Source organism: Myotis nattereri (assembly GCF_964212035.1).
Source record: "Myotis nattereri genome assembly, chromosome: 7".
NCBI lineage: Eukaryota > Metazoa > Chordata > Mammalia > Chiroptera > Vespertilionidae > Myotis > Myotis nattereri.
Genome location: NC_138082.1, coordinates 88,413,324 through 88,420,626, shown reverse-complemented (window position 1 = coordinate 88,420,626; position 7,303 = coordinate 88,413,324). Strand labels below are relative to the sequence as shown.

The following is a 7,303-nucleotide window of genomic DNA, read 5'->3' as shown; positions in this document are numbered from 1 at the left end:
AAGGGATTCAATATTTGTTTAGTGGTTTGCATTAGCTTGGCATGTAATAATTGCTTTATATAAGTTATCCCATTCTTTTATTTTATAGACACTTCCATAAAAGAGTGAGTGACTTATTTGACACATAAGGCAACTACTAATTGAAGATATTAATTACATTATCCATAGACAAAGAGCTACTGAATGAAAATGCAAATATTTATAATTCAAGTCTTTTTAGCATCAACTGTCTATGCTTTTTCTAATATACCTTCTATATATTTTCCTTACAATGGAGATGTTCTTCATTATTTGCTGTCTATTATCAGAACCAGACCATCAATGTGCAGAAAGATAATTCCATACTTTTAAATGATACCCACATGTCAGCTGCTTTTTCCCAATAATTAAAAAAATCTTTATTAACACATTCAACAAATAATTATTGAGTACCTATATATTAAGACTCAATTTGGTTGTGCATAACAGAAGAGCTAACACTCAGTGGCTTAAATAATGAAGGTGTTTATTCATTTCAGGTAGTAATAGAAAGTGCAGAGATGGACAGTAATCATTCATTTGCAGCTCTATCCTGCTGGTCTTTCTATCACACCCTCAGCATGTACTTCTTAGTCACCACCTCACGATTGCAAGATAGCTGCTAGACTTCCACATTTGCCTTTAATATATGAAGAAAGCAAGAGAAAAAGGCAAAAGTCTTGTGCCATGATTTCTGTTTCTGCTGACAAAGTAGTTTATAAGAAAGAATTCCATGGAACGAAATTACATAGAAAGATAGGATTTTAAAAATAACTAATTTTTAAAATAACAGATTTACAGAAAAACTGTGATGATAACATGACAAGTTCCCAAATACCACATTTCTCAATTCCCTGTTATTAATTTCTTACATTTGTTAGACTCAGTGAACAAAAACAGATATATTATTACTAAGTAAAATTCATACTGTATTCACATTTTCTTAGCTTTTTTGTATATTTTTTCTGTTCCAAAATCCCATCAAGGTTACTACATCATATTCCATCTCCATATCTCCCAAGGCTCCTCTTGACTGGGACAGTTTGTCATAATTTCTTTGTTTTGGATGGCTTGATAGTGTGGGGTGTTCTTATCATTTGTGTGTGCGTGCGTGTGTGTGTGTGTTTGTGTGTGTGTGTGTGTGTGTGTGTGTGTGTGTGTGTGTGTGTGTTTGGTTTGTTTTGTGTAGAATGTCCCTCTTTGGAGATTTTGCTGATTTTTTTTTTTTTTTATGATTAGATTGGAGTTTCAGTCTTTGACAAGAAGACCACAAAAGTGAAATGCCCTTTTCATCACATTTTACCAAGAGTACATGATATCACTGTGGATACTGCCCTTGATCACCTGGCTGAAGTAGTATTTATTAGTTCCTTGGTTGTCAGGTATGTTCTACCTCTTTGAGGGCAGTATATTTACATAAATAATTTGGAATTTTTCTGCATGGGAAATCTCTTTCCTCATTTTTAAATTTATTCAATCTTTTATTTATATCAGTATGGGCTCAGGTATATTTATTTTGTATTTCAGGTTATAATCCAATATTATTTTTTTGACTATTTTTCATGAAAAGTTGGACATACTTTTTAATATATAATTCTTGGTAATATATAAAAAAAATTGCTAAAGGCTTAGAAGATTTTAACAACATGATAAACAAATTTGTGTAATTCACATATGTAGGACTTGGCATCTAACAATGAGAGAATGCACATTATTTTAAAGAGTGTGTAGAAAATTTACTAAAATTGTCCTATGAAATGGGTTAAAAGGCAAGTCTGAGTAATTTCAAGAAGCTAGAATAATCAAGTGTATGTTTCCTGACAACAGTATGAAATTAAGCCAGCATAAAAACATTACTAACAACTTTTAACATAAAGCAAAATAATTTTCAATAAATAATTGTTTAAAAAAGAAATATACCCACTCCTAAAATGTGAGCAGTGATCAACTATTTTCTTCCGAAAAAGTTACTTCTGAAAAGAATAGGGAAAGTAACTTTACAGTGGAAAAAACAAACACTACTTCAGCCAGGTGATTACTGTCAGTACCAAATGTCATAAATCATGTTGCTAGCATATAACCCTAATATGTCCTGAAATGGCACTTTCCCTCTTTGATCTTCTCCCCAAAACACATCAGGCTTTTTAATTATGATAAATTCTAATAGAAGGTTATCTTGCAGCACGCTTGACCAGTGTTTCTCAAAACTATCAAGGTTATTTAAAACTAGAGGCCGGATACATGAAATTTGTGCACTGGTGTCCCTCACTCAGCCCAGCCTGCACTCTCTCCAATCTGGGACCAATCTGGCCTACACCAGCAGTTGGACATCCCTCTCACAATCTGGGACTGCTGGCTCCCAACCACTTGCCTGCCTGCCTGCCTGATTGCCCATAACCATTTCTACCCATCACCCTGATCACCCCCTAACCACTCCTCTGCCAGCCTGATCGACACCTAACTGTCTCCCTGCTGGCCCAATTGTCCCTAACTGTCCTCCCCTGCAGGCCTGGTCACCCTCAACTCCCCTCTCCTGCAGGCCCGGTCCTCCCCAACTGCCCTCCCCTGCCAGCCCAGTCACTCCTAACTGCCCTCCCTGCTGTCCTGGTTCCCCACTGTTGGGGTCCAGCCCCAGCAGGTCCAGGGGTTCCCCAAGATGTAGATGGAGTCGGTGAAGAAGGAATGACATGGAAGCAGCGTTCAGGTGATCATCATAGCCAGGTTCTTCTCTTTATTGTCCTCTTACATCTGTATTTATACTATTTGATCTTAATCCTATCCATTCTAATTCAAAGGTCAGGGCATTTCTTATCTCCATTCCAAGGTTACTCTATTGTTCTATTAAGCTACAAGGAAGTAACTGAAGGAGATCAGTCTAAGTAAAGATTACGTAGCTTAAGCGTGATTGTTCGTAGTTAAAGTGATTAACTACCCGCCTGGCACTTAGTTAAGGGGTTTTTCTGATAAAAATCCTCACCTGGGGAAACAACCTTTCTCGGAGAGGTGGTCCTGTTTAAAATACATAGCGTTAAGAGGGGGAGCAAACATATTAAGAACAGTATGCCATATATGCCAGGTCCCTTGAAGCATAAGCTGTGCAGATGTTTCTTCCCTGCAGCGACTGCGTCAAGCTTGGATCAGCTTCCAGCACCTGACAACTGCCCTTCCCTGCTGGCCATCATGTGGTGGCCATCTTGTGACCACATGGGGGGGACCATCTTTGATCACATGGGGGTGGCTATCATGTGTGCGGGTGTGACGGTCAATTTGCATATCACCTCTTTATTATATAGGATAGGAAAGTCTGAGGAACTGTCTCAGTCAAGAAAAATATAAAGAGACTGATGAAATGTCATATGGTATCCTAGATAAGATCTTGGAAGGGGAAAAAAAGATCAGCTTAAAATTGTGGAAAATATTAAATCTAGTAAATTTTTGGTGGAATCTTTTGGGTTTTCTATGTACAATATTTGCAAATAATGGACTGTTTTACTTCTTACTTTCCAATTTGGATGCCTTTTATGTTTTCTACTTGTCTGATCGCTATGGTCAGGACTTCCAGTACTATGTTGAATAAGAGTGGTGAAAGTGGGCATCCTTGTTTTATTCCTGGCCTTAGGGGAAATGGTTTTAGTTTTTAGCCATTGATTTTGATGATGGCTGTAGGTTTGTCATGTATGGCCTTTACTTTTTGAGGTATGATCCCTCTATTCCCACTTTGCTGAGAGTTTTTATCAACAAAGGGTGTTAGATTTTATAGAATGAATGCCTCTTCTGCATCTATTGATATTATCATAATGATTTTTGTCTTTCAATTTCTTTATGTGATGTATCACGTTTATTAATTTGTGAATATAACACAAGCCTGGAGTAAATATCACTTGATCATGGGGTATGATCTTTTCAATATATTGCTGGAGCTAAAATTTTGTTGAGGATTTTAGCATTCATCAGGGATAATGGCTGTAATTCTCTTTCTTTGTAGTATCTTTATCTGGTTTGGGGATTAGAATAGTGCTGGCCTAATAAAAAGAGCTTGGAAGTGTTCCTTCCTCTTTGATTTTTTGGAAAGGTTTCAGGAAGATACGTGTTTGTTCTTCTTTGAATGTTTGGTAAAACTCCCCTGTAAAGCTGGGCTTTTGGTTGCTGAGAGTTTTTTGATTACTGCTTCATTTTCATCAATTGTTATTGGCCTATTCAGGTTTTCTGATTCTTCCTGCTACAGTTTTGGAAGATTGTATTTTTCTAGGAATTTTCCCATTTCATCCACATTGTCCAGCTTGTTGGTATATAGTTTCTCATTTCTTATAATCCTTTGTATTGTTGTGTGGTCAGTTGTTACTTCACTGCTTTTATTTCTGTTTTAATTTATTTGGGTCCTCTCACCTTGTTTCTTGATAAATATGACTAAAGGTTCATCAATATTGTCATCTTTTCAAAGAAACAGATCTTGATCTCATTAATCTTTAGTGGGTTATTTTTTTATACACCAATAATGAATTCTCAGAAAGAGAAACTATGAAAACAATCCTACTTACCACAGCAGCAAAAAAATTAAGATACATAGAAATAAACTTAACCAAGGAGGCAAAATATTTGTATTCAGAAAATTACAGTACATTGAAAAAAAATAGAGGATGATATAAACAAATTGAAGAATATATTATGTTCATGGACAGGTAGAATTAACACCATTAGAAGCTGCTCGATTAGCTAAAGAGAAAGAAGAAGAGGAAGTTAGACAACAAGCATTACTGGCAGAGAAGGAAAAAGATATCCAGAAAAAGCCATCAGAAAGGAAAGGCAAAAACTTTGAAACTCATGCAAGGCCTGGAATCACTTTTCTGACAATGAGGCAGAGCGTGTTAAAATGATGGAAGAAGTGGAAAAACTTTGCGATTGCCTTGAATTAGCAAGTTTACAGTGGTTGAATGAAACACTCACATCATTTACAAAAGAAGTAGGAAAGGCTGCTCTGGAAAAACAGAAAAATAAATGAGCAAATTAGAAAAGAGAAAGAGGAAGCTGAGGCTCGTATGCGACAAGCATCTAAGAATGCACAGAAGTCAGCTGGTGGAGGTGGAAATAGCAGTAAAAACTGGTCACAAGATGATTTGCAATTACTAATTAAAGCTGTGAACCTCTTCCCTGCTGGAACAAATTCAAGATGGGAAGTTACTGCTAATTACATGAACATACATTCTTCTTCTGGAGTCAAGAGAGCCGCCAAAGATGTTATCAGCAAGGCAAAAAGTCTTCAAAAACTTGACCCTCATCAAAAAAATGACATAAAAAAAAGGCTTTTGATAAATTTAAAAAAGAACATGGAGTAGTGCCTCAAGCAGACAATGCAACACCTTCAGAACGATTTGAAGCTCCATGCACAGATTTCACCCCTTGGACAACAGAAGAGCAGAAACTTTTGGAACAGGCCTTGAAAACATACCCAGTAAATACACCTGAAAGATGGGAAAAAATAGCAGAAGCAGTGCCTGCCAGGACAAAGAAGGACTGCATGGAACGATATAAGGAACTTGTCAAGATGGTAAGAGCAAAGAAAGCTGCTCAAGAGCAAGTACTAAAAGCAAGTAGAACCAAGAAATGACTTAAGACAATCTTTGTTGTGTGTGCATTTTTATAATAAAACTGAAAATACTTTGCAAAAAAAAAAATGGAACTCCCATTGGACCCAGCGATCCCACTTATAGGAATATATCATAAGAAATCAAAGACATCAATCAGAAAGAATATATGCACTTCTATGTTCATAGCAGTGCAATTTACAATAGCTAAGACTTGGAAACAGCCTAAGTGCCCACCAGAAGATGAGTGGGTTAAAAAACTGCAGTGCACCTATGCAATGGACTACTACGCTGCTGTAAAAAAGAAAGAACTTACCATTGGCAACAGCATGGGCGGACCTAGAGAGCATGATGCTAAGCCAAATAAGCCAGTCAGAGGAAGATAAGTATCACATGATCTCACTTATATGTGGAATTTAATGAACAACATAAACTGATTAACGAAAATAGACCCAGAGATATAGAAGCATCAAACATTGTCAAAGAGTGGTTAGTCCATGGGAAAATGTTTTCCATGCAGCACTAATTTTTTTTTTAATATTACAGAACAATAAGTTCATTATGCATATATTTTCCTAAAAATTTTTTCAGAAAAAAATGAGTTATAATTTGAGTGATTTTATCTTTCTACTTTTATTTTCCATACTGTGTATGTATTATTTCTTATTTCAAAAATAAATATACTGTGTAAATATAAAAAAAGAAAAAGAAAAGAAATCCACTCATTTAAATGTTCTTTCTCTGTAGTTAAGGTTTTGTTTCTCTTCACTGCTTTAAGAAAACTTTTATTTGTCTTTAATTTCTGAATTTTTACTAGGAAGGGCCTTACTGTGAATTAATTTGTTTATCATTTTATGGTGTTTTCCAGGCTTGTTGAATCTGTATATTTATATCTTTTGCCCAAAAATGTGAACTTCTCAATCATTACTTATTTGAGCACTTTTTAATTTTTTTAAAATCTTGACCTCTTTCTCCTGTTAAGGACTTTGATGGCAAAACATTTATAATGGTGCACTGGGTCCCTCAGCCTGGCCTGCACCCTCTCGCGGGGAGCAGGCCTAAGCTGGCAGTCAGACATCCCTCTTGCGGTCCGGGACTGGTCACTCCCTACCTCCTGCCTGCTCGCTGCTCCTTAGTGCTGTCACGGAGACCGGAGAGGCTCCGCCATTGTCTCTGCGCTCACCAGCTGTGAGCCTGACTTCTGGCTGAGCTCCCGCATTGAGCGTCTGCCCCCTGGTGGTCAGTGTGCATCATAGAAACCGGTTCTTCTAGTCGTTCTGCAGTAAAGGTCGCTTTGGTCCAAGGTGTCAGTATTTTTCCATGGCCCCTTCTCACTCATGTGGCTTCACAGCTCCAACTAGCAAAAGCAGAGAAAGAAAACATGGTGTTAATCTCCTGGTCTAAGTGAAAATAATAATAAAATAAGCATGATGTTCTTTCTTCAACCAACACTTTCCCAATACCCTTGGCAACAATTATTTTTATTGGTTTATTCTTCTGCAGATTAGGAAATGATCCCCTTTCACTTTTTTTTTTCATCTTCTGGTTAGTGCAAGACATTAGCAATATTCCCCTCCCTTATAGTTACATGCTATTCTATTTTTTTTGTAACAAAATTACTATGTGAAACAGAGCCTACTGCATATTCAGACAGAAATACAAAATGGTTTCTGAACATACTTTTTGAAAATTGTAATGTTATT

The 7,303-nt window shown here is 36.7% G+C and overlaps 1 pseudogene across 1 annotated transcript; it reads left to right on the top strand.

Annotated features, from left to right (window-relative positions):
* Positions 1-3,977: 3,977 nt before the first annotated feature.
* Positions 3,978-5,623, top strand: LOC308522047 (dnaJ homolog subfamily C member 2-like; annotated as a pseudogene). The gene is made up of 2 exons: positions 3,978-3,983; positions 4,698-5,623. The product of its transcript is annotated as a dnaJ homolog subfamily C member 2-like (transcript).
* Positions 5,624-7,303: the final 1,680 nt, after the last annotated feature.